Source organism: Mustela putorius, unplaced genomic scaffold, assembly GCF_011764305.1.
Source record: "Mustela putorius furo isolate JIRA1106 unplaced genomic scaffold, ASM1176430v1.1 tig00000174_pilon_pilon_pilon, whole genome shotgun sequence".
Classification (NCBI taxonomy): domain Eukaryota; kingdom Metazoa; phylum Chordata; class Mammalia; order Carnivora; family Mustelidae; genus Mustela; species Mustela putorius.
This window is the reverse complement of record NW_025421304.1, coordinates 186417-214335: the sequence shown is the minus strand read 5'-3', so window position 1 is coordinate 214335 and position 27919 is coordinate 186417. Positions and strand designations below refer to the sequence as shown.

Sequence of the window (27919 nt, the reverse complement as noted above, 5' to 3'; positions counted from 1 at the left end):
CTCAGGACCGTTGCTTAAAATACCTGTGGGAATCCAAAGGATGCCAGCTTAGATGTTACTACTTTTTGAGGAACTAGGGCTTAGAAGTCACGATCCATGAACTCATGTGTATTGAATATTTCTTGAACATCAGGAGCCATCCATAAGACACATCTTCTCATTTAACCTTCACTGAGGCCCAGTAAGGTATGTATAACACCATTTTATAGATGAGGAAATTGAGGCTTGGGGGGGGGTGAATCAAAGAGTTGAGGATTGAATCTTAACATTGGCTGTCATGACCCCGTAGGATATTATGGGCGAAGGAAGCAGGGAGGGGGTGCTAGAAGGGAATACCATCCCACACAAATAACATTTCCTGTTGCTGGTGATGTGTCAAGAGAGCATTTTGCCAGGACTTGGCAGTTCCTGGAGTGCAATTCTTGGATCTCCTGCTCTGGAACTCCTAGGGAAAGAGTGTATCTTAAAATACAGATCCCCAGGTTCCATCGTAGACCAACAGATGAAGAACCATGGCAGTGGGACCCAGGGACCTTCACGTCTAACAAATTCCCTAGGTGATTCTATGGACATTCAAGTCTGACTATTAGAAGAGGAAACTGGAATGAGGGGGTCCCCCAGGACTAAGAGCCAACCCCACTTGCACCGCTGGAGAAAGGATCCAGCCCTCTGGCTTTGCCGGCCTTCCCAGGTTTGTGGAATCAAGAAGCTGTCACACATGAGGCCTCTGCCATGCGTCTTCCCCATGCCCTTCTCCTTGGCCTTCATGAGGACAAACCTCTACTTTTCCTCCTTGGATTGGGAAACAAGTCCTCTCTGTCAAGGAGTCTGCCATTACTGGTCTGATGATCGGCTTGTTTTCTTTACTTGTAAAAGAAAAATGCCAGCTTTGCCTACTTCACAGGGTTGTTGCAAAGATCAAATAAGATAATTCCTGTGAATTCCTCTTTAAGGGTACTCTGAAGCAACAAACAATTAACAATTGCTGTTTGTAGACTGGTCTGGTTCTCACACCTAAGCCGTTCTCTCCATGACAGCTAAATTTATAGTCTGGCCAGCAGAGGGCGATGGAGGCCATCCTTGCACTTGCCAGGAGGAGGAAAATTGATGGACTTTCAGTTTGGAGAAGTAGCTCCTTCCAGAATGAGATCCTGAGGCCAGCAGCATCTGCACCACCTGGAAACTTGCTGGGAATGCAAGCTACTGGGCCCCACACCAGACCTACTGAATGGGTAACTGACAGTAGGGCCCCCAAAGCTGATGTTTACAATCTCTCTGGCTGATCTTAGGCACATTAAACTCTGAGAAGAAGCACTTACCTGGAGTGCTTGGGAGTTCCAGATCAGTTTGGCCGGGGCCTCCTGAGGCGAGGTCAACAGAACCCACACTCTGGCATGGCTCGGCCTAGGCCCTGTGTTGCCACAGAGACTTGGTGGCTGGATTTGGGGGAAGCAGTAAGCAAAACGTATCATCCTCTCATGTGTAGAATGGGTTAGGGTCCCCCACCCAAAGTCTTCACATCAATCACTTCATTCCTTTTCAAAAGAATCCTGAGAGGCAAATAGTATTATCTCCATTATACATTATGGGGATCATGAATTCAGAGGGGGAAAGGGATGTGTTCAAGGCTACATGGGACAGATTCAAGACTAAGAGCTGATCCACAGGTCAGGCTGCTTCTACCATATCAGAGGAGTCAGAGGCTGCCAGCTGATGCCAAGGAAGCTCTCCGACCCACGGGCTAACTAATGGGAATTGGTAACTGGCTGTCAGAGACACTAATGTCCCTTCCGTCTCTGTACTCTGCCCAAGGCTGCATGCTGCCCTCCTGCCATTACATTTTCACATTTTCTTCCCCTACAAGCCTACACTTTCTGCTCCTTTGGACCACTTTTCAGGAGCCAGCGTGAACTGCTTCAGATCCTGCCGATCAGTGGATGGCCCAGTGGGCCAGGCCCCACAGCTTATATTTACCCCAATTGCTCCTCCTTGAGACCCCAGAGCTACTGAGAGAGTAGTGATTTGTAACAAATTTGCAGTCACGCTATCACTTTCCATTGTTTCTAACATCTCCTCTGGGTCCAACTTCTCTTGGCTAGCCTGCAAAAAGCAAGTGGTTAGGACCCTTTGTGGGCACATTCCTTGGGGGTTAGTGGGAAAGAAAGCCTTCGAAACCCAAGCCTCTGTGTGTTTTTTTGGACACACTCTTCGACCCCATTTACCACCTCTCTCCTAAAATTCCCCCACCTTTGATTCCCTAATCCCATTATCTGCCCTTAAAAGCAAATATGGAGTGAGCTCCAGATGCCTTTGTCCCAACAGTCTTGACTTTTTAGTATCGTGATAATCCATGGGTTATCTCTCAAATGGGAGAATTCAGGCCCTGAATTCAATTTAGGGGAGTTAATATTTGAAGCCAAGATTTGGTATGTCCTACTGACTATGAAGGCAAACCAGGTCTGTGACTGGGCACCGCACTACATCCTTTTCTTAGCCACAGTCCACTCCAAGGTGGTGGGATGGAAGGCCAGACTCCAAGTCCTGTCTTTGTAATAAAGAGAGTTGCCTCTAGGGGGCACTGCACTCCATGACAGTATTGGGCCCCTGGTCTCCTTTTGGGTCACTCAGTGGCTGGGTATGCTATTGTACGAAGATGAGGGCTTACAGTTCTTGCCCCATAGAGCTTACAGTTCAGCAGGGAAGGTGATCATCAAAGGGTTGTCACAAAATTTGACGACAATGAGAAATTCTGAGTGTTGGGTTCTATTATTCTTTGAACTTTTCTGCAATTTTTAATCTTCCCAAGCTTAAAGCAAATTAAATTATGCTATTGATTCGCTTTTAAGAAGGAAAGGAAAAAAGTGCTGAGAGTATATATAGCAAGGAGACTTGGCCACCCAAATGGAGGGCGATGTGTGCTCCACTGTCGAGATAATGCCCTGCATGAATCCCATGGCCTCATAGGTGGCTCTCACAGTAGGGGACAGGGATGCAGAAACCCAGTATCAGAAGGGCCTAGTTAATTAGCCAGAGGGGCTATAATGCCACAGGCAATCTTGGAAAAGGAGTCGGCATTTTAAATACATTGTTTCATTGAATTCTTATGATGATTCTATGACTTAGCTAACATCCTCCATTTAAACTTTTAAAAATGGGCATGTTATGGGGTGCCTGGGTGGGTTGGTGGGTTAAGCCTCTGCCTTCAGCTCATGTCATGATCTCGGGGTCCTGGGATTGAGCCCCACATCGGGCTCTCTGTTCAGCAGGGAGCCTGCTTCCTCCTTTCTCTCTGCCTGCCTCTCTGCCTACTTGTGATTTCTCTGTCAAATAAATAAAATAAAAATCTTTTTTAAAAAATGGACTTGGTAAAAAAAAAATATTCAAAATATACTATGGAGCATAGACTGAAAAAGTCACCTTTTCACACATGATAACCTATCTTTGTTTCCCCTTCACAAAGGTAACGGTGGTTGTATCTTTCCACAGCTGTTCTGTACATACCCAAGTGTGTATGTGAAAGATAACCCTTACAAATAGTGGTGCACTACACACTGTTCTGCACCTCTTTCTCACCTAATATATCTTACAGATGAACTCATATTAATACATATAGCTCGGTCTCATTTTTCAGCAGTTGCCAACGGCATGGTATTGATCATTTATTTATCCAACCTTCTATTAATGGACATTGGGCAGTTTCCAACCTTTTGGTACAACAACCCATGCCACAAATGAGTATCTTTGTTTATGCTTCAGAGTTTTAATTTTATTTTAGTTAAATGAAATTTTAAAATTGGAGCCATGTAAATGTTTTCTCATTAAGCATAACATTCTGGATATAGTGGGTTAAATAAAATATAAAATTAATTTCAACCATTCCTTTAATTTTTTAATGTAATAATTAAAATGGCATATGTGGTTGCATTATAATTGTGTCAGATAGTCTTGCTTTAGATTGTCTCTCTCTGGTGATGGTCTGATAACCCCACTGGACTTAGCTCCCTCAGGTAGGAACCCTGTCTTAACTTCCCACTGTCCTACAATCACCCAGCCTGGCATGAAGTAGAGGCTAAATACAGTTCTGTTGAATGAATGTGCAAATGAATGACCCTCTGCCCTCTCCCAGGAAGAATATACGCTTCCCAGTTTCGAGTCTTACTGAGCATCTTCTTGGAGGAAACAATGTTATTGACTGGGTTTTCTTGCTCGAGGACCTTGCGCTTCAGCAATCCCCTGGGTAACCCCTATGGAGTTGAAGTAACATCCATTTTTTTTTTTTAAGGGTCGGATTCTTGATTATTTCTGCAGGTGAACTAAATTTGAACAAAATTCCCAGTCAATAGGTACTCAACATTAACACCAGACACCCTCAGAATGTGTGATCAACGACTGAAAGGTGGCTCACAGGGCCTCCAGGGCAGCCCTCTGGATGGTGGTCCTGAGGTTCCCATGGAGGAAAGAGCTCTGGAGATGCCTCGGCCGGCGAGAGGCCACCACACCCGAGTCCCTACAAGCTCGGGCGTCCCGGCCCTTGGCGTGGGTGGGAAGGAGGGCGTGACCGCGTGTTCAAGGCTGGAGCCATCCTTGCCTATTACCTGCGACGACAGGACTCCCGACAAGGGACGGGTACAGCGTGTGTGGAGATACCCGGGAGCTCCTGTGTGAAGGAGCAGACCTACAAGGAGCGCCTGGATAGCGACCTTGGGGATGCAGCGGGAAGACTCCGCGAACCGAGCGGTTGCCTTCCAACCCCGCGCCCAGTAGACAGACCCAGGCGAAGGGAGTGAGCGCGCGTGCGCACTCGCGCGCGGCCGGTAGGAAGAAGCTCAGCGCGCGCTTCCGCGCGCGCGCGCGTTCGAAAGGGAAAAAAAAGTCTCCCCCGCGGGGGCCCGCGGCATTTAGGCCGGTGTTGGCCGGCGAGCGCGCGTGCGCGAGCGCGCAAAGACGCCCTCCACTGCCGCTCCCCTCCACTGGGGGTCTAGCGCACAGCTCCGCTGTCCCCGCCTCTCCCGAGGCTCGTGCGCTCGGGGTAAGTACCTGGCGCCTAGCGGAGAGAGGGGGTGAGTCCGCCAGAGAAAGGGTGGAGGCAGACAGGGCTGGGAGAAAGGGAAAAGCCGCTCTTGCAGAGCGCAGAGCTCGGCCACGGGGCTGGAGTCTGCAGAAGACACGCCTCCATCCCTCACGCCCCTCGGGGCTGCGGAAGTGCTCTGGAGACTGGAGCGGCACGGAGGCGACAGGTGGACTACCATTCCCAGAAGGCGGCGCGGGGCTGCGCCTACTGGTCCCGGCAATACCTGCGCGCTAGGCTTTTTTTTTTTTTTTTTTTCCCTTCTCTCCAGTTTGCTGCTGCCTGGGGCGAAACTACAGTTCCCAGAAGGCTTCGCGCGAAGAAGGCTTGGAAGTGGGCAGCCTGGAAGTCACTCGGGCCACCCGAGCTGGCGGTGTCTCCAGCGAACGGCGCGGAGCCGGACGCTGCGGTCGTGGGGCCCGCGGGGCGGGCAGCCGGGACGCCCAGGTATGTGGGTTCGGGTGCAGGGGCGGCCTCACGCAAGGGTGGCGGGGGATCGATGTCCACTCGGACCCCGAGGGTCAGCGCGGGCTGGAGACCCGGCGGACGGCCGGGTGTGGGCACCGGTTGTGGGGGGCGGCGGCGCCGGGACTCGCGCCCTCCGGACCTGGCCAGACCTGTGCCTGCATGGCTCAACTTTCGAGACGTGCTACCAGCAATGTATGGAAGAGCATGGAGTGGGAGTCGGGTAGCGGTGGGTTCGTGTCCTGCCTCTGCCACTCGGGAGCTGCGATCTAGGGAAACCGCACCGAACCTCAGTTTCCCCTTCGGTAAAACGGGAATAAGAGTGTCTTTTGCTGGGGATTCTGTTGAGATGTTGAGATATGGCGAATAAGGCGTTTGGCACATGGAAGGCACTTACTACGTGTTTGCGCTATTGTTGGCTCCAATGAAATTGGGTGAAGGTGTTAACATCTACAGCATTGGGTTAGTTGAGGGTATGCATGTAAAGGGCCGAGTCCGTAGTTAGTACTCAGTGGAGAGTAGCTCCTGTTAATCGAAATTATTTCAGGGGCTTTGGTTTGAGAGGCAAAGACCCAGATTCAAATTTAAGCTGTGCCATTTATCAGCCATGTGACCTTGGGCAACTGGCTTCACCTCTCTGCGGCTCGGTTTCCCTATCTGTAAAATGGGGATTTCAATAGCAGCCACCTCATGGAGTTTTGAGGATGAAGCGAGAATATTGTGTGTAAAGTGCTTAGAGCAGCAGTTGGCACATAGTGAGCATTCAATAAATGGTACCATTTATTCAGCGTTTTTCCTGCGACCCTGAGACCCTCTGAGGGTGGGGCTCTGGCTCTAGTCTAGGTCTGGCCCACGGGGGCGGGGGCGGGGGACCTCTGATCTAGTTGATTTCCTCTTCAGCCTCAGGTTCCTTGTTTGTAAAATGGGATGACAACATCAGTCTCAGCGGGTTGTAAGGATTTGCTGAGATGGTATTCCTAGTCCAGAGCCATCTCCTACTAAGTAGCAGCTCTTATGTATTATAATTGTTCTTCTTCAATGTTCTCCATCTGGCCCAGAGACTGTCTAACTGTGGGCTGTGACATGACAGCCCCGAGCTCCCCCACACATTCACTCCCAGCCTCAGTGTCCCATCTGTGAAATGGTAGTCACAGGATTTCGTGCCAGGGCTGTTTTGATGATTCCAGGATATAAGTCATGTGTAGCGTTTAGCACAGGGCAGGGTGCGTAGTAAGCACTTAATAAACATAGCTTGTTTCTCTTAATAGGCTTTTGCTGCTTCTGTTTATATGCAGAACAGAGCAGGGATGAAGTTAGTGCCTCACCCCAATTTTTATTCACCAAAGATTAAATTTTGAAACAGGTGCTGTGTAAGAGCCTAAGAAAAGATGGTACTGGCCTGCGGTCAGCAGCCCTCTGCTTACCTCTCCCACACTCCTCCCCCCAAGCCAGCACATTCACCCCAGTGCTTTATGTACTACCCCAGGGATACAAGCACTTGACCCTGTCTCAAATCCGTATTAACCTCCTGAGCTCCAGCTCCAGATGTAGAGCCTCTGCTTTCTTGATGTTCCCTGGTGACTGTCCCTTGGGCACCATGAACTCAACATGTTCAACCTAAACTTCTCCTCCCAGACCCAGGAGAAACCATCTGGGCAAATGGGCTAACTGTGACCCAGTTGCCTGAGCCAGACGCTTGGGACTTGTACTTCTCCCCCAGCCTTCCAAGGTCCAGCTGACTAGCAAGAGGGATGGAGCTGCCATTTCAGAGAAACACCATTTCATTGGCCCATCATGGTCTCCCATCTTGTGGGCACCAAAAGTCCACCTTGGCCACTGGAGATGGCCTTTTCTGACAAGGTTGAGTTGTTTCTTTTAGATCACCAGAGATTAATGCCTGTAAAACATTATTAAGGGTCGGAGAAGACAATATCGACTTGGCCTGACTGCAGTGGCCACATGTGTGGCGTAAAGTCCTGGTTTCTGAGGGGGCCCATTTTTACCAGTGTGGGTGAGTTGTTCATTTCTTTCTCAAAAGTTATAGTGTGTCAGTGAGTTAGAATATCCTGTATGGGAAGGCAGCCATCCTGGACATTTGGGAGGCAGCGCACATGCCGGGGAAGAGGCTGGGAAGGGAATTTATTATATCCCTGTGTAGGTTTAAGTCTGTTGGCAGAAACCTGTCATTGTGATTTCATTTGATGATGGGAACCCGTGATCCCAGTCACATTTGTGATGGCTACCAAATTTACCTAAGTGTTTTTTTTGATCTGAGGAAATGAAGCAGTGACTTTTAAAAAAATCTTGGTCTTAATTGTTAGTGACAACAGCACATGGTTTTTTAGCAGTCTGTGTGGAATGGTCTAAGAGTTAAATGTGAGCCTGTTTTTCAGACATTGCAGTTGTCAGGTGGTAAATCAAAAATGGAATTTAGAATGTGCAGTAATTGGCGCCTTTTTTTTTTTCTGTACAACATATTTCACTGGTAGATTTCAAATTTGGGTTTGAAAAATGACACAGGTTATGGTAACAGCTTAACCTTGTCATATGTTTAACTAGAAGGATCTAAGTTAAATGTATTTATGTTTTTAGAAGACAGTGTTTTTAGCTTTTAGAACGAGAGGCTACTGGACCAGTTCGTGCATCCCCGCTTTCTTTGAGACTGATGCAGCTGTTACTTAGGACTGCTGTGGTCAGAGACTTGATTTGCGCCTGTGTGAGAATGGGTTGAATTTGGTTTTAAAAAGGTTATGCAAAGATATACGCACTTGTTGTAACATGTCAAACAACGCAGAGATGAATAAACAAAGTAGTAGGTGCCACCCTCCATTCTTAAAATCCCCTCCCCCGAAGGTAACCATTTACTCAGGCATGGAGTATTTATTAAGTATCTGCAGTTCAGGATTGGAGAAAATGGTAGTGACCAGAATGGATGTGCTTTCTGCCCTTGGCAAGTTTGGTAGATGCTCTCCCTTGCCTTTTTCTGTGCTTGTAAGGATGTATATAGGCATCTATTGATTGTTTTCTTCCCTCTTCCTCACTGCTCCCCTGTAAAGGAGGAGTAAGAATCAAACCACACATATGTATAACTTGATTTTTTTCAATTAATAATAGGGCATATCCCTTCAAGTGATTGCATACAGATCTGACTTCTTTTTTTTTTTTTTTCCAAAAACTTTATTTTTAAGTAATCTCTATACCCACCATGGGGCTCAAACTTACAACTCTGAGATCAAGGGTTGCATACTCCACTGACTGAGCCAGTGAGGCACCCCTGGCTCATTCTTTTTAACAGCTAGACACACGTTCTTCAGTATGAGGAGACCATGCTTTATACCACCATTCCCCTGTCGCTGGGCATTTAGGTTGTTCCTAGGATTTCTTTCACCTTTGCAAAGATACGTCCAGTAAGCATTCTGGTACATACGCAGTAGAGCATAGTGACTGAAAGCATTTGGACAATGAACAAGACAGAGAAGATCCTCACTGTCCTAGGGTTTACATTCTAGCTGAGGAGGTGTGCAATAAACAAGGTAATTTTCGATGCTCAAAGTATCATAGAGGAGTTAACAGGGTGAGGGGCTAGAGAGTGGTTGATAGGGCAGGCTGGTGGGGTGGGGAAGCGGTGGTTACTTTAACTGGGATGGTATGGGCAGGCCTGCATGAGCAAGAGGCACCGGCTGTGCCAAGAGCTGGGGGAAGAACATTCTAGGCCCCAGGAACAGCAAATACAAAGGCCCAGAGGTGGGAGTGAGTTGGCTACAAAAACAGGATCATTGTGGTTGGAGAAAGGCGAAATCCCATTTTTCAAGTTCATGCTACTTGAATTTTTATAAAATAATGCTAATTATGGTAATAGCACGTAACATTTCTTAATGCTTTCTCTCTACTAGTTGCTCTTCTAAGCATTTCACACTTATCCTCACAAGACTCCCGTGAAGTAGCTAAGAGTATGGGACTCACTTTACAGATGAGGAGCCGATTTCAGACTCCAGACTCTGCCCACACACCAAACTGCTGCTCTTCCCAGGCCCTCCTTGCAGGGCTGAGGCATGTTTACGGAGTGGATGCAGCATTTCCTTTCCAAGTTGTCTGACATGCAGAGCGCAATGGACTATATTTAGTACATCATTCATGTGGCGGCTTGAATGGTCTGGGGAGGTGGTGGCATGGCATCTTTTCCACTGACAGACATGATGAGGTCCGTTTCTGTTGGGATGTTTAGTTGTTTCAGAATTGAAGGCCCTTTCGCAGAGCCTGTCCTCAAATAAAACAAGGGTGAGCGTTCTTGAGGCGTGAAGGTGAGCGCCCTGTTTGGGTGAGCTTGGAAAGGGGACTTGGGCTGGTAGGGGAAAGCATGTTTCTGAGCACCAGGCCAGCATTTTGGGCTGTCATAGTATCAAAATACATTCCAGCAACTACAGAGGCACCTACCACAGCACCCTGCTCCCGCCACTGTGACTGTGTCCATTTTGATTTGATATAGCTTGGGCCTTATGGGTTGTTTGAATTAAGGGCAGGCCTGACTAGACGTGGGGACAGTGGTGGGTGCTTTTAACACCAGAAGTGTGGAGAGCATCTTTCATTCCGCCATCTAGGAAACATTTTTTTCCTCCCTAGCTTGTGTGCCAGGCACCATGCCAGACGCTGACAATCTGAAGTTGAATAAGACACTGGCTCTCAGGGGTCTGCAGTAATATTGTACATTAGAAGTACTACTTGAGGGGCACCGGGGTGGCTCAGTGGGTTAAAGCCTTTGCCTTCAGCTCCGGTCATGATCCCAGGGTCCTAGGATCGAACCCCACATCGGGCTCTCTGCTTGGCAGGGAGCCTGCTTCCTCCTCTCTCTCTCTGCCTGCCTCTCAGCCTACTTGTGATCTCTATCTGTCAAATAAATAAATAAAATCTTAAAAAAAAAAAAGAAGTACTATGTGAACCACCAATGTGGGCCATATACAGAACTTAACATTTTATAATGGCCACATTTACAAGAGTGAAATGAAATGCAAGAAATGAATTTTGATAATGTATTTTATTTCATCTAAAATATTATCATTTCGCATGTAATCAGCATAAGAGTTATTGAGATATTTTACTTTTTTTTTTTTCATGTGAGGTCTTCAAAATACAGTGTGTGTTTTACACTGTCAGCCCATCTCCGTTTGTGCCAGCCACATTTCAAGGGCTCAGTAACAACATGTGTTGGACAGTGTGGACATAGGGCCCAAGACTCAGACGGAAATCAGGGGGGTAGTTCATGGTGATCAGAGATGCCGTCCCTGTTGTAGCTTGGTGAATAAAGATGGGTGAGGGCTGAAAAGCATATTCACTGTAGGCAGGTAGCCGGGAAGACCCGGCTGTCTTCCGTCCTAGGTGCCTTATGGGTCTGGCACTGTGCTTCGTGCGTGCCGCGCGTGCCGTGCGTGCCAGCAGGGACCATGATTATCCCTGTTGTGCACCTGAGGAAGCAGCGGTCTGGCAACGAGAGGCCACTTGCTCAGGGTTTGTAAGTTATGGAGGCAGAATTTGAACTCCAGTTCAGAGACCGTTCTCTTCTCTGTCGTCTCTGCTGTCTTAGTGTTTAAGGGGGATGGGTTCTGAGTTTTGAGCAATAAAAACCACTGGAAGGAAACCTCACACAAAATGAATTCCCAGAGTTTGTCAGGATCGATCCTTGGCGCCACATCAGTGCTGGGGTGCTGGTGGAGAGATGAGTGACTGACACTTGGATTCCTAACTTTGGGCTCTAGGCTTGGTGGAGACAGGTCCTATCTCCTAGGAAAGAGAGGGGACTTTGGGGACTAAAGAGGAGGGTGGGCAGGGACAGTGATGGAGGCAAGGAAAGGGCCCAGCCTATTGAAAGCTCATTCTAAACTGCTTCTTTGGGCATGAAGCTTCTTTTCTTTTTCCATTATTGACTGTCCCTTGAGGCTGTGGCCCTCTGTGAGAGCTTTGTGGCCCCTTCCAGTGAGCCCAGCAACAGCGGCACTTACCCAGCACGTGAATCTCCCCTTCGCTCTGATCCAAAGAGGTATTGCTGGGGCACGTGGATGGCTCAGTCTGGCTCAGTCGTTGAGCGTCTGCCTGCAGCTCAGGTCATAGTCCCAGGGTTCTGGGATCGAGCCCCACATCGGGCTCCCTGCTCAGCGGAAAGTCTGCTTCTCCCTCTCCCACTCCCCCTGCTTGTATTCCCTCTCGCTGTGTGTGTGTGTCTCTCTCTCTCTGTCAAATAAATAATAAAAACATTTTTTAAAAAGCAAAGAGATATTGCTGGATGAGGGGATGGGGTGAGGGGACACCACAGAGGTTTCTTCTTTCATCTGTGAGAGTCCTTGTTCTAGACTTCTGATTCTCCTGGTTCCGGGTGCCCCCTCTCAGGAGCGGGATGAATCTGGGTCTCCTACCCAAACAAGGCAGGTACTAGAGATTGCTCAGTTTGCTCGTGTCCCCAGGTGGTGGCCTGGTGCCCATCCCTGTCCCAGGTGGTGACTCATGAGGGTTTTAACCTCTTCACCACTCCCCTCTCCTACTGTTAGACCGTGCCTTGTATGCCACAGATGCTCAATAAAGTGTCTGTTGGCTGAAGTAATGATACTAGCCAGCATTCACCGGGCACTCATTGTGTGAAACACACTGCTGTTCGTGCCTTTCATGTAATTTCTCATTTAATCCTCATCACTCTCCATGGGGTAGGTACTGTTATTATTCCCCTTGCCTATATAGGGAAACAGGTCCTGAGGAGTGCAGGTCCTAAAGCTGCGAGTGTCCCAGCTAGGACTCAAACCCAAGCCACTGGCTCCACAGTCCAGGTTCTTAAACACTCACTCTGTAGGCTCTTGTGACAAGACAGGTGGATGGATGGGGTGGGCAAGCTGGACCATACTGACTATTCCAGCTTCTCTGCTCCACTTGTGGTCTCTGTCCTCCTGTTCTGGAATAGCCTTGTGTCAGGTCTCAGCACCTTTGGGCCCGGAGGCTTGAATACCACTCTGGGCGTGAAGTTTCTCTGTGATTCTGGAACTTGCACTTCCCCCTTTCTTTCAATTAACAGAACTAACTGGGTATTTGGTATTATGAAAGAATACTGATTTTTTTTTTTTTTTAGGTACAATAATGCTGCTGTAGTTCTGCTTAAGAAAAAAACCCTTATTTTTAAGACCCACATTCTGAAATACATGTGAACTGGTAACGTTCAAAATAATATGTATTTGCTTCAAAATATAATGGACAGGCTGGAAGTCGAAGGGACAGTGTGTCTGGGAGAATGAAGAGATGAAGTAACTGTTGAAACTGCCCGTGGGGTTATTATACGCTTCATTCACCTTTCTGTGTTTGAGATATCTCTTCATGAAAAGTTAGAATCAAGGACAACAAATTTCACTCGGAATTTGTGTATTTCGAGCTCAGGTGTAGGTATGGGAGAGTTTCTTGCCTCTGCCCAGTCCACTTGTATAATAAAAACAGGGTTTTGGGGCTTTCTTGTTGCTGTTTCCAGTATGGGAGTCAATACTTGGCCCAAGGCCTTTGAAAAACCCTTTGGTAAAGCAGTGTCCAGGAGCAGTGAGGACACCAGTGAAGGTCCCAGTGGCCACATGTGTCCCCGGCTGCTCTGAGTAATGGCCGCTCGGGCCCTCCGAGGCAGTTTACAGAGCTCCCAGTTCCTGAGATCTGTTTCCTTCCAGCACCTGACTGTGGGGGGGGGGCCCTCCCACATTTTTTCCAAAGACATGTTTCAACAGGAGGCCTCAGATCCTCCCCCAATCCTTCCCTCAGGGCAGACATGCACAGAGCCTTCCTTTGATGGGTCTTTGTTAAGGCCCCACAGAGAACCAGAAGCCGGCATTTGGGTTTGCCTCTAGCGTGGCAGCAGGAAGCAGGGAAGGTGCCCCCTTTCAGTTCTGACTTTTGACAGCAGAAGGGGCAAGATGCAGCTCTGACAGACAGTGCCTCAGACCTGATGGTACTCCTCAGCCAGCCAGCAGTTAGAACTCCTTTACCATATATGCACCCTCCCCCACATATGCAGAGGCTCCTGTTGCATTTGTTTTTGTGGGGACTCGTGCTTAATCCACATGTGGCAGAAATCCTTATGTGGAAATGGCAGGAAAAGAGGACGCCCTCGTTTGGTGGGAGTGGGATCTCTGCTTATTGTTTGCCTGCCAGGTCCGTAGACATGGGTGACGGGGACAGGAGCTCTGGTCTGATCTGCCAGAGGCTGGCATTTGTTCCATCTCCTGATTCGTTCTTTTCCCCAGTGCCCGGTTTCTGTACACCACACTCTCGGTGTGTGGGCAGGAAGGCAGAACTCCTCCCGTAGCCCTCCGGCTTCCTCAGCCTTCTGCCCCCAGCATCCTCTTCAATTCTGTCCTGTCTTCTCCTTTCATAGGCTTTGAGGCGAGTCCCGTGTGGAGAAGACGTGAGGAGGCACTGTCACTAGCTTAGCTTAATGTTCCCTGTTGCCGGTGTAGACTTGCACATGTGGGCTCCGAGAGTGGCGAACCCCAAATAGTCTGATTTTTCAACATAGGCATTTGGTGGGTATTCACGGAGCTGAACAATTTTCTAGGAATGAGGGAGACAGCAGTGAGCAGGACAGAAAAGCTTCTCCCCTCCTGGGGCTCTCATTCAAGGTTATGGGGGCGGGATTCAGAGAGTAAATGAGAACTCAGGAAGGCGCATGCTGTGTCAGGTGGTCATAAGCACTAAACTGAAGAAATTAAACAGGGAAAGGGGATAGGAAGTATTAGGGGGAAAGGTGTTGAAGTTTTAGACAGGGTGGCCAGAGGTGGCCTCCCTGGGAGGTGACACGAATACAGGCCTGTAGGAGGTGAGGCAGTGAGCAGTGGGGGTGTCTAGGCAGAGGGAGCAGCTGGTGCAAAGGCCCTGAGATATGGGCCTGGTGAGATTGAGGAGCTCCTAAGGAGGCCCATGTGGCCGGAGCAGGGAATGAGGGCAGAGAAGTGACAGGCTTGATGATCTCTTAGAATCCAGTACAAGTTTGTCTTTTCTTTGAGATGGGAAGGTATTACAGGGCTGATTGATTTGTTCATTAAATTTCAAAAAGTGCCCACATATGCCTGGAACTAAAAGAACAAAAATAAGGTACTTACCTCCCTTGTGCTGAGGCCACCACCATCCTAGTTTCTTGCTGGCAGCCAACTTCTTCACCCTGCATTGAGTGAGTTTCCTGGCTTGGATTAGGCTGAACCTTATGAAATCACCTTTTTGCAGGGCCCAGAGTGTTTGAATATTGGCAGTTTTATGAGGTTCAGCTTAATAGCTTCCTTTCCAGAGCCTGAGAAATCGACCGGTGCTTACTTGGCGTAGGGGTTAGTAGTCAGAGGTCAGGACCTCCTTCCCTTTTCTGCATCCCACGCTGCTCTGTCAGTGACGGGCCCAACTGTGTCAGTGACGACAGCAGTGAGTACAGAAGTCCAGAGCCCCATACCCAGTCTTGCTGTTAAGCCTGACAAGAGGCTGTCTCTTCCTGCCGGGACCTTACCTGGGGGTGGCATTAGTCATTCTTTGGCTTTCTGCATCTTGGTGCCACCAGTTTTGAAATCACAGAGTGTTCCCAGAGGGAAGGGCACCCCTGGACTGTTGCCAGATGTTTGGCATGACTCACATGGTGGGGGAGCCTCTGGGGCCGGGCAGAACTTCTGGGCATTCTGGATCAGTAAATGGGCACAGTAGCTGGCAGAGCGCCCAGCCTGGGGTGTCCGTGGGGTATCTGCCGGACTGCAGCAGCTCAGGCTATGGGAGGAGGTCTGAGGAGTGATGGAGAAAGGCCTGTACCCCCTCCTGTGTGCTACACCCCTGCACTGACCAGACAGTCTCACATTTCTAGAAGCCCGGGGCACTGGGCTGTGTTCTGGGTTCGGGGTGTAAAATAAAGGTAAAGGAGTTTTGGGTCCAGCCTTGGAGGTACTCAGTCAGGAAGTTGTGTTGGTTGGTCTGTCTGTGGTTGCAAACAATGGTAGTAGCAACAGCCACAGCAGCAGCAAATAGGTAATTTTTGTAACATCGACTCTCTACCAGGCACTGTGTTAGGCACTTCCCATGAAGTGACTCATCCCAAGCCTCCCAACAAGCCTATAAGATAAGTACTCTTATTAGTCCCCTTTTTGCAGATGGGACAATTAAGTTTAAATAACTTGCCCAATGTCACACAGCTAGAAAATGGTAGTGACAAGATTTGGACCCAGGGTGTATGACTCCAGAGGCTTCACTCTGAACTCACTGTGTGTTTCTGCAGTGGTTTGCCGCCCTCAGACCTGAGCAGACATCAAAATCCCTGGGAGTGCTTGTTGAAATACAGATTGCCAGACCCCCACCCGGAGTTTCTGATTCAGTAGGTCTGGCTTGAGAATCTGCATTTTTTTTTTTTTAAGATTTTATTTATTTATTTGAGAGAGAGGGAGAACATGAGAGGGGAGGAGGTCAGAGGGAGAAGCAGACTCCCAGAGGAGCAGGGAGCTGGATGCGGGACTCGATCCCACAACTCCAGGATCATGACCTGAGCCGAAGGCAGTTGCTTAACCAACTGAGCCACCCAGGCGCCCTGAGAATCTGCTTAAAAAAAAATATATATATATATATATATAATTATTTGAGAGAAAGAGAGAGAGAGCAAGCACGTGAGAGGGGAGGGACAAGGGAGAGGGACAAGCAGACTCCCTGCTGAGCAAGGAGTCGGACATGGGGCTGGATCCCGGGACCGTGAGATCACAACCTGAGCCAAAGGCAGACGCTTAACTGTTACTCAAGCACCCAAGAATCTGGATTTTTGTCAAGTGCCCAGGTGCTACTAGTGCTCCTGGGCCTGAGAGCACATTTTGGGAACCATTGATCTACTGGAATGGGAAACCCAGAAGATAATGGCCTGGTCAGATTTATGATCACACATAACAAGCCCATAGATCGGCAGCACCAGAATTGACTAATTAAGCACTTCCACAATACCTATAAGCAAGTCCTCTATGTTGTGCCACTCTGCCATCCTTGGTTTGTCTCCCATGTTCTCAGACTCATCCTCATGGGGACTGCCTCAGGGTGACTGCCACAGCTCCTATAGTCACACCTGACAAGACCATATCTAGCAACAGAAAGAGGGCATCTGTTACTGACCATTTAGCTCTAACAAGTGAGGAGACCTTTCCTAGACACCCCGCCTCTCAGATTCCCCTCATATCTCATTGGCCAGCATTGTGACACGTGACCAGGCCTGGGCAAATCACAGGCAAGAGCCCATCAGGATTTATTCTCAGGGCTGGAGGCTGGAATCATCTTTCCGTGAAGCACGTGACTTGGGAGGAGAGTGGCGATAGGAATAAAATTAGAGTAATATTTAGGAAAGAACTTGGAGAGGGGTTTGGAATTGGTAGGCAAATGACTGGATCTGCTGCAGAAGTTAGTAAAACAAAGTGGAAGTATCATACTCATACATTTTCATGTCACTGTACTTACACACTTTCTTTTATAGTTACCTGAACCAGGACATCGCTTTTGTTCTCTACTCATGTCCACCTTCGAGAAGGGGAACCTAGTCTCAGTACCATAGGAGATGCTGGTCTTGTTGAGAAATCCAGTATATAGTTTTTAAAGATTTTATTCATCCACTTTTGCAAGAGAGAGACCATGCGCGTGTATGGAGTGCGGCAGAGGGGGAAGCAGGCTCTCCACTGAGCAGGGGGCCTGACTTGGGACTCCATGCTAGTACCCTGGATCATGACCTGAGCCCAAGGCAGATGCTTAACCGACTGAGCCACCCAAACCTGAGGAATCCAGTATTTTATCTGAAAATCCAGGCAAATGCAAGCTGAAGAGTGAGGCAGCAGTCTGGGGCAGTGTGCCGGTGTTTGAGAGCATTTGCTCTGCTCAGAAACACTTGGCTCTCCCTTCTCCTTGACTAGTTGCTGTTCGAGGGGCTCCTCATAGAGGCTCAGTTTCCCCTTCTGAGAACTGGTTCATAAGGTAGCTGGATGGAAGGAGAAGAGAAGAGAAGGAGAAGAGACTAGTCAAATGCTTACCCCAGTCGCTGGCACATGATAAGTGCTCACGAGTATGACCTCTGCTATTAACAAATGGGCCTTTTTTTTTTTTTTAAAGATTTTATTTCTTTGAGAAAGGGAGCATGGGGAGGAGGGGCAGAGGGACACGCAGACTCCCACTGAGCCAGGGCTTGGGGATAATTCCTGGGACTCCAGGATCACAACCTGAGCTGAAGGCAGATCCTTAACTGACTGAGCCTCCCAGGTGCCCCAACAAATGGAACTTTTTTTTTTTTTTAAAGATTTTATTTATTTATTTGACAGAGAGAGAGAGAGATCACAAATAGGCAGGGAGAGGGGGGAAGCAGGCTCCCTGCTGAGCAGAGAGCCTGATGCAATGCGGGGTTCAATCCCAGGACCCTGAGTTCATGACCCTAGCTGGAGGCAGAGGCTTAATCCACTGAGCCACCCAGGTGCCCCCAAATGGGACTTATTAATTGAATAATTAAGTTACCATTTAATAAGCATGCCCTCTCCTTCCAGCAGTCTGTGAAAGTGACCATTTTGCAGACTGTTTCCTGTGGATGCCTGTGGCTCGTGCTTTTGATCACAGTGTAGATACACGTGGGCTGTGGCGCTAACCTGAAGCTGGTAGTGATTCTGGCTTCTCTAGGTTGTTGGGTGGATTCAGTGCATGAAAGTATGTACAGCGCTTAGAACCACAGAGAGCACTTGATACACACTGGACAGTAGACCCTTGAATGACTCAGGAGTTAGGAGAACCAGCCCCCTCATGGCCAAAAATCTGTATATAACTTTTGACACCCCCCAAACTTAACTCCTAATAGCCTGTTATTGACCCGAAGCCTTACTGATCACATTCACATATTTTGTATGTTGTATTATATGCTGTTATTTTTGGAATAAAGCTGGAGAAAAGAAAATGTTATTGAGAAAATCAAAAAGAAGAGAAAGTACGTTTATACCGCTGTACTGTAAGAGCTATGCAAGTGGACCTGCCCTGTTCAAACCCATGTTCAAGGGTCATCAGTATTTTTTGTGTGTGTGAATGAGAAGGGCAGTAAGAATCTTTATTCTTTTTTCCCCACTCAGCTGCCCAGGATTTAAACAACATGACCACAATCACCCCGTTTTCAAGGTTGAGGCTGAATCTGATTGAGGGCAGCATGTCATAACTACAGCGGATAACTGTTGAGCATTTTTTGTGGGTTAGGCTAAGTGCTCACTCTACTGACCTAACTCTCCCATTCACCCCATTTTACAGATGCAGCAGCCAGGGCCCAGTGGGGGACCTCTCTCATCTTTCAAGGAGATCTGGTGCAGTGGTTAAAACTGGAAACCCAGAGCCTCGATCTTCTGGGTTACCTCCCCTCTAGACCACTTCCTTGTATTGTGACCTCCAGCCTATGACTTCTGTTCCTGAATTTTCTCATTTGTGAAATAGGAATGATAATAGTACACACTAAGAGGGTAGCTGTGAGGGCTGGGGAAGAGAACTCCCGCCACGTGCTTACAGGGATGCCTGGTGCAGGGTGAGCCCTCCCGTTTTCTGGCCGTTGTTATTATTAGGCAAAGCCATGAGGCTGTGCTTGCAAAGCTGGCCGGAGGGGCCCAGCGGCGGTGCTTAATCATTAAGCTGCGTTGCCTCTGTGAGCGAGGGAGCCAGCGGGCGGGGAGAGGACGGGGAGTCCGCCCAGGGAAAGGAGCCCACCTTCGGATGGTGAGTTTGTGAATGGAGCCGGCGAGCGCCAGCTGGGGGCCAGGGGAGGCGGTGGGCACGGATCCAGCCCTGGCTCGCCCCGGGGAACAGGTGGCCCGCTCCTGGGTCGGCGCTCGCAGGCGAGCCGTCTTTGTTACCTTTGAGCTTTCTCTGCAGCCCATTCAGGCTCCTCAGACCACGTGTCTGGTGAGTAAAGAGTCCCCCCCCCCCTCCAATCTCTCCCCGCTCCCTCCGCCCAGGGACTGTGGGCGAAGCGGTGGGCGAAGAGGCCCTCCTTGGGAGCGCGCCGGTTCGCTTCGCGGCGAGCGGGCGGGCGCGGGGAAGTCCGCGGCCGCGGTGTGCTTGCGGCCGCTGGGAGAGTCGCTGATGGGAGCCGGCGCGGCAGGTTCCCGTTTCCGCATTCCAGACACCCGCGGCCTGCGGGGCGGGGAGCCGGCGGGGGATGGGGGGAGCCGGCGGCGGCGCGCGGGCAGGTGGCCTTGCCGGGAGCAGACCCGGCGCCCGCGAGCTCCCCTCGGTCACCTGCCTGGTCACCTGCCGGCTCTGGGATCGGGGTGCGCTCGGGCCGGCTCTGGGGTGAGTGACGTTTGCTAAGTTTGCTGGTAACTTGTAGAGCAGAGAAAGGTAACGATGTGTTTCTCGGTTTCAGGAATGAGACTGGTGCTTTTTTTGTTTTCTTTCCCCCACCCCTCCTCTGGCGTGAAATGTTTACCTGTCTGCTCCTAACTGTGAAGAAAGGTGGGTGGAGTGTTGAGGGAGTGAGAAGAAAATGGAAGCTATTTCTCCCCCAAGGAAGGAATCATTCCATGAATGCTGAGCACCTGTGGGATGCAGACTTACCTGTCAGGGGCTGTGGGGCATCCCTGGCAGAGCTGTGTGGCCTCAGGTGGGTTTCTTTCCCTCTCTGGGCCTCCATATACTCATCTGATGAAGCACGAAATAGGAGCAGTATCCACAGGCCTTTCCAGTGACTCTTATTATGTAAAATGCTCACAGCCTGGGCACCCAGTGGTACTCAGTGTCCGCTGTCCCTGTGCCCCCCCCCCCCCCTCAAATTCTCTGGCCTTATTTCTGACTTCTCAACTGCTGCTGGCTGTACTCCAGCAGCTCGGGCCTCCTCCTGTTCCTCCTCCTGTTCCTCCCTCAGGGCCTTTGCCCTGGCTTTTCCCTCTGCCTAGAACACTTCCCTTAGTATCCCCTTCAGGTCTCTGCTCAAATGTCACCCTCTCCGTGAGGCCTCTGTCCTTACTAAATAGCACTTTCTCCACGACTCTTAGCCCTTTAAATGTGCTTTATTTTTCTTCATAGCATTTATTAGCCCTTGACATAATTGCTTATCATTTGCCTCCCCCCCCCCCGCTAGGCTCCATAAAATTGTGGTAGGTGTGGGATAAATTATTTTATGAATGAATGTATGATATAAGGTGCAATAAGTCAGAGGACGGATGGCTGTCCACTCTTGGGGTTTGAGTTAGAATGTCACCGACATGCAGCTGTGGGGAGGTGGCATACCCACACTCTCCCTTTGATCCTCATGGGGCCTGCCCGAGGCATCCAGGCCTCTGGCTTCCTGCCCCTCAGCCGCTTCAGTCTGTTCAGTCCTAGCCCTGCCCATGGCTCATCCAGGCAGCCTGGATTCATGTGGCAGGGGATGGATGGCCTTTGCCCTGTGAGTGTGGACGATGTATGCAGGTTCATTCAGGTGGGGAGGCTTTGTGGGAGACATCACCCAGACATACACATGTCCCCCTCTATATGGGAAGCCTGCCTTATTGCTACATCCTGCGTGGTGTTCCTGCAGAAGGTCGGGGAATGCCTTGGAAATAAGAATTAACCGGCCAGGCACTGTTTATTGGTCTTCTGTGCTTTACCCGGCCATCATTCTCATCCTGGGGCTGAACAGATTTTAATTAAATGGTGAACTCAGTGAGTCTCTATCGTAGCTGACACCCCATCAATCCTCTGGCTCCTGGTGTCAGCAGCTGGTTTTGTAAAAATACCGTGGGCAGGGCTTCCCTAGGCTCTGTGGATCCAGGTTAGTGGCCCTCTTGGATTTCTCCCAACAGCATGAGACACTGAGGGACTGAGGTGCTGACGGACTTGCCGCTGCATCATACACCATCACACCTCTGGGCCTGCCGCTATATTAAGGATGTGCGAAGTGTCAGTGGAGCGGCTCCTGCAGCATCGAACCATGCCCTTCGAGCTCCAAGTGCAGTGGTTTTGGAGCTGGGTTGAGGCCCCTCCTAAGAGGCCACTGCACATAAGGCTCAGGTCCCAGCACTGCCCACACTCTGGGCACAGTGTTTACCTTTTCTGGGCCTCTTTCCTTATATGGAAAATGGGAATAATTGATAATTCCTGCCTTCAATGAGAAGTTCAAGTGAGATCAGGTGATCCAGTTAGCACCATGTCTAATACATAGAGAATAATTGCTAAATGGGAGTGAGAATTAGGAATCCAAGCCCCTTTTAAATTTTTTTCTGTCCCTGTTTTGTGGACTCCTCTCTGCCCCATGTCCATGTCCGCATCCTCCCACAGTCCTGCGCTCAGAGTAACAACCAAGTACTGTATAGGTCTTAACACATTTGCCTCCATTGTTACATAATCCTGTAGAGAGAAATGTTATCCCATAAGGGATAATATTACCCTCATTTTCCTGCATTTGGCTTTTCTGACGCGGCAATACCACGTAGAAATGCCTTCAAGTTCGTAGCACTCACATTTGCGTTTTTTTTTTTTTTTTTAAGATTTTATTTATTTATTTATTTATTTGACAGACAGAGATCACAAGTAGGCAGAGAGGCGGGCAGAGAAAGAGGGGGAAGCAGGCTCCCTGCCGAGCAGAGAGCCTGATGTGGGGCTTGATCCCAGGACTCTGGGATCATGACCTGAGCCTAAGGCAGAAGCTTTAACCCACTGAGCCACCCAGGCGCCTCCACATTTGCTCTTTTAATGGCTGCGTAACACATGGTGGTGTGGGTGTACCATAATTTATTTAGCCAGGCCATCCCTCTGCTCATTCCCTTTGTTTCTGTGGCTTTTTTTTTTTCAGATTATTATTTTTATCGATAGACTTCTTTAATTAGATTGCAGGCATCCAACCTGCTTTGCCACCTTGTTAACTTAAGCTCTCAGCCTTTGAGAATGAATATGAAGTAGCATTAACATAATGATAGCTCTGGCCCAGATCGGAGATGTATTTTCTGGACGGTTCTCACCAGGTCCAGCATAGCTTTGAACTGTCTACTTTAAATGCTTTTTAATTATAAAAGTGATTAATAGATTTCATCACCCTTAATACAGATCAGTCGTGCCTAATGAGTACTTGTTAACAAAATAAGAGAGAGGAGATTCGTGCGTTTTCATTTTAAGGGTCTTTGTTATCTGTATGTGACCGATTTGGTGGGGATCTTGGATAGATGGGCATGTTTGATTTTTAGGTGGTCCTTTAATATTGGGCTTTGTGAAGCTTATACAGTGGTGTACAAGGTAGAGGTTTCTTCCAGTTCTCTATTACTACGGAACAAGCACCCACAAAACACAAGGCCTTAAAATGACGAACTCCGATTTACTGAGTCTCATGTGGATGGCTTTCCTGCTGGTTTTGACGGGGGTTTCTTGGGTGGCTACAGACAAAGGGTGGATGGAGCTGGGACCCTCAAGCTGTTTTACTCGTGTGACACCTTGGAGATGGCTGGGCCACCCTCACTGTGGTCTCCGTTCTTCTTCCGTGTGGCCTCGCCAGCTGGTAGACTGGCTATGGACTTACAACATGGCAGCCCAGGGCTTCCTAAGCCCTCTGATGGCCTTGTCCAGAACTGGCCCAACTCACTTCAGCCTCATTCCGTTGGCTCAAGTGAGTCACAGGGTCAGCCCCAATGTAGCGTGGGAGGGCTGACGTAGGACTTGAGTTCCAAGGGGTGGGGCCCAGTGGGGGCCATCTTTAGAGACTACCACAGCCTTCATTTTCTCATGTAAGGAGAAGTGCCAAGGTGAGCCGGAGAAGGTGGTGGCACAACTTACCATCACGCCTGTGTCCTGGGCTCCTCTCTCTCTGCGTCGCTGCTATCCTTCGCCTCATGGTGATAGGAAGGCTCTTCTGCCTCCAGCCCCACGTCCTTGTCACAGGCAGGAAGAAGCAAAACTCTTAAGGGAAGGGAGTCAGTGCCTCTATCAGGAAACCACAACCTTCCTTGAAATCTTCAGCTGACTTCTACTTGTGTTGCTTTGGCGAGAGAACCCCACGGCTTGACCATCCCTAGCTACAGGGAAGTCTTGGAAATGAAGTTTTTAAAGCTGGGCTTTTCACTGGGGCACCTGGGTGGCTAAGTCAGTTGAGTGTCTGTCTTCAGCTCAGGTCATGATCCCAGGGTTCTGGGATCAAGCCCCACATTGGGCTCCCTGCTTGGCGGAAAGCCTGCTTCACCCCCTCCCTCTGCCTGCTGCTCCCCTACTTGTGCTTTCTCTTAAAATCTTAAAAAAAAAAAAAAAAAGAAGGGCGCCTGGGTGGCTCAGTGGGTTAAATCCTCTGCTTTCGGCTCAGGTCATGGTCTCAGGGTCCTGGGATCAAGCCCCGCATCGGGCTTTCTGCTCAGCAGGGAGCCTGCTTCCTCCTCTCTCTCTCTCTGCCTGCCTCTCTGCCTACTTGTGATCTGTCTGTCAAATAAATAAATAAAATCTTTAAAAAAAAGAAAAAAAAAGAAAAAAATCTGGGCTTATCACCACCCTAAATGAAGGGTCAGTACTGAAGAAAAAGAGAATGGACATGCCAGTAGCGGCATCTAGAAGTGTCTGTCCGGACAGTCTAGGAGGCATTGAGGCAGCACGCATTCATTTACCGTCTGTTAAGGAAGTGCTTGGGGTAGGCCGGGCACCAGGCCCCTTAGAGAGGCTGCAGGTATCTGGGAAGGGAGCACATCTGGGGGTTAAACTGATCCTTTGCAGCCCCTAACTAGATAATTGCTCAGCTCACGCCTCCCAGCTAGATGTTTGAAGTTAGACTAATGATAATAACCAGTCTCATTAAGGGCTTACCTTGTGTAGAGGAACTACGAACCAACCCACTCCATCTTTGCCACGGCCCCACAAAGTAGGCACTGTTACCAGCCTCCCTTTTCAGATACAGAAACAGACCCGCCAAGTTAAGTGACTTGCCATAGGCCCTTCTTGCTTCCCTCCCTCCCGCCTGCTCCTGGGGAGCAGTGCAGTGGACACATGACACGCGGTCTCAGGCTGTCTGGCTCTGGAGTTGCTGAACCAGTGCGCCATACTTTTTGAGTTTATTTCCAGAACCGTTTCTTGTGGAAATGAATATGTAAGTTACGGCGGGACAAACCATGAAGCAGAAGCCACCTACTACTTCATCCCCTCCACTCCTGCTTCCTCCCTCACTGATCCCATCTGTCAGTCACTTGGTGAACATGCTTCCTCACCGCTTTCTCAATGTATTCCATTTTTTAAAGATGGTCTCTGGGCACACAACAGCAGATTAATCAGAATCCTTGGTGCACAGTACACTGGCATTTTGAGGTTCACCTAAAATGTCTGTTATAAAATATCCGCCTGCCCAGGAATGAGAACAGGAGCAGTAACACATGAACCTGTGTTGTGGTACTTCTCATCCCACCCCCTGCCTGCCCTCCTCGAGGTGACCAGCACATCGAATTTGTTGTTTGTCATTCTTTATCTTAAAAACAATTGTGGGGGCGCCTGGGTGGCTCAGTGGGTTAAAGCCTCTGACTTCGGCTCAGGTCATGATCTCAGGGTCCTGGGATCGAGCCCTGCATCGGGCTCTCTGCTCGGCAGCAAGCCTGCTTCCCTTCCTCTCTCTCTGCCTGTCTCTCTGCCTACTTGTGATCTCTGTCTCTCAAATGAATAAATAAAATCTTTATAAAAAAATTATGTTTGAACTTTATACAAATGATATTGTCTACAAATGATGGATAGTCTTGTGGGACTTACATTTTTTACATAATATTGTGATTCTAAGATTGAGCCAGACTGTTTTCGGATAGCTGTAGTTCATTCTGTTTTTAACTGCTGTGTGATATTTCACTGTCTGAATATACCACATTTTTTGTGTTTGTTATTTGCATGCCAATGAGCGTTTCACTAGTTTCTAGATTTTTTGCTGTTCATGGGCTACTGTGAATGTCGTTCACATATTTCCTAGTGGGCATCGATGAGAATTTCTTTGGGGGGTGTACTGGGCACCAGATTGATGGGTTGTAGGATGTGATCATCTTTGACTTTGCCAAATATTGTCAGACTGTTCTCTAAACCTTGTTGCCAAGGGCTCGGGTTGGTAAAGCTTTTTTTATTTTTTGCCAGATACAAAATGAAATTCCATGGTTTCAGTTGTGCTTCTGTGAAGACTAATAAGACAGAATATCTTTTACTTTTCTTCCGGATATAGCTTGGTCATCACTTTGGCTACTTTTTGGTACTGATCTGTAGGTGTTTTTTATGTACGCTTGATCCTGGAACTAGGTGGGAGTTAGGGGTGCATACCTACCATGTAGTTGAAAATCCATGTATAACTTTTCACTCCCCAGAAACTTAACTACTAATTGTGTACTATTGATTAGAAGCCTTACTGGCAGCATAGTTGATTAACACGTGTTTTATGTGATATGTATTATGTACTGTATTCTTAAAGTAAGCCAGAGAAAAGAAAATGTTATTGAGAAAATCACGAGGAAGAGAAAATGCATTTATAGTACTGTATGGACTACGTGGACTTGCACAGTTCCAATCTGCATTGTTTCCAGGTCAGCTGTATTCTGGCTACGGACCCTGGGGCAGCAGCCTGTTTAACCTAACTGTACATTTTGGGATTCTCATGTCATCCTTTCCTTGGTTGTTCCTTCTCCCCTGTTTGCTCTCTCCCCAGCTTCGTGATAGCTTTTTGTGTATCTGCAGCTCACAGTGATTCTCTCTTCTTTGGAATGGTCCTTAATTTGTGGGCATTGTTATACATTGATGTAGATGTAGGACCTGTTCCACTCACTCTGCAGAGCTTTTTGATCCCAGTAGGTTCAACATCCTACTTCAACTGCATAAAATAGAAAACTGCATATAAAACAAAAGGACAGTGGCCTAAGCAAGACGAAAGTTTAGTTCTCTGTCACATAAAGAAACCCAGTGCTGCATTCTTATCGCAGACCCGGGCTTCTTCTACCACTTTGATCCATCATCCTTGTCCTCCTGCCTCATGATTCAAGATGGCTACTCAGGCTCCAGCCATGGCATCCCAGCAAGCTGGGAAGAAGGGATGAACCTGGGCACCCCTGTCTCTAAAGAGTCTAGAAGACTTAATGGAAGGAGCACACACATTTTCTACATTCTGATTCTTGCTCAGTACTTAGTCCCAGTACCATTTATAGTTGCAAGGGGTCTGGGAAGTATAGTGTTTATTTCGTAGGACCTTGTTCTAGGCTAAGAAAACCTGCTAAGTTAAAAGGAGAGATTCACTATTGGATTAGGCAGCCAGCAGCTTTACTAGTTCATGTTCCCTAAAAAAGTGTTCCCTAAAAAGAAGTGTTCCCTAAAAATGGCTCTTAGAAGAGCTGCCAGACAACCAGGATGGTACCTCAAGATGATGCTCCTTTTGATTCTTTGATTTATTACACAAGTACTTCTTGAGCACCTGTTTTGTTCTGGCACTGTTCTGGGAGTTGGGAAGACAGTAACGGACAAAACAAATGAAGGTCCTCATGGGGCTTACATTGTGAAAGGGAAGATAGTAAAGAAACAAAGAGTATATAGTAAGTCCAAAAGAGAGAATGAGTGTGAAAAACAGTAAAGGAGGGTACACACGATAAGTAGCATGGGGTGGTCTCTAATTTTTGAAGACATGTGATGCTGTTGTAGAGAGTGGGGGGTCAGGGCAGGCCGCTTTCAGGAGATGACATTAGAACAGAGGTGAGGAAGGGGAGTGTGGGAGTTGTGTGTGTATCTGAGGGAAGAGCATTTGGGACCAAATAAGTACAGGAAGCAGGGGAGAGGAGAAAGGTTGGGGGAGGTGAGAGGGGCACAGTCGATTGTGTGTGGTCGTGGGGGCCACACTGAGGACTCTAGCTTTACCCACACTGACATGAAGCCCCAAGAGAAAGATGCCATCTGATCATCAGCTGTTGAGAGTGACAGTACTCACAAGCCACTTCTCTGAGTCAGGCTTTCTCTTTAATTGCCTCTAGACACCTTGTGCAGAAAGTAAATAGTTTCAGCTTACCTAAGACCACTCTGGCTTTATTTTTAAGGGCCACCATCCACCCCCAGTTAAATAGTTTGGTTTTTATCTATGAAACATAAGGATTTTTTTTTTAAGGGCACAATAACAATATTATGGTCCTGATTAAAATAACTAGCAATAGGGATGCCCGGGTGGCTCAGTGGTTAAGCCTGTGCCTTTGGCTCAGGTCATGATCCCAGGGTCCTGGGATCAAGCCCTGCTTTGGGCTCCCTGCTCGGTGGGGAGCCTGCTTCTCCCTCTCTCTGCCTGCCTGCCAAACCCTTCTGCCTACTTGTGATCTCTGTCAAATAAATAAATAAAATCTCTGTCTGTCAAATAAATAAAATCTTTTAAAAAAATAACAATAACAATAATTGCTTGATGTCATCTGGAATCCAGTTAGTATTAACATTTCAGAT

At 48.5% G+C, this 27919-nt stretch overlaps 1 protein-coding gene across 1 annotated transcript in view; it reads left to right on the top strand.

Annotated features, from left to right (window-relative positions):
- Nucleotides 1–4864: 4864 nt before the first annotated feature.
- The window catches only part of LOC101691954 (signal-induced proliferation-associated 1-like protein 3), a 207917-nt gene continuing 184862 nt past the window's right edge, over nt 4865–27919 (top strand). Inside the window, exons 1-2 of the mRNA XM_045075894.1 lie at nt 4865–5029; nt 5340–5515. The gene's annotated coding sequence lies outside the window, so the exon portion shown is untranslated. The remainder of the gene's footprint in view (nt 5030–5339; nt 5516–27919) is intronic.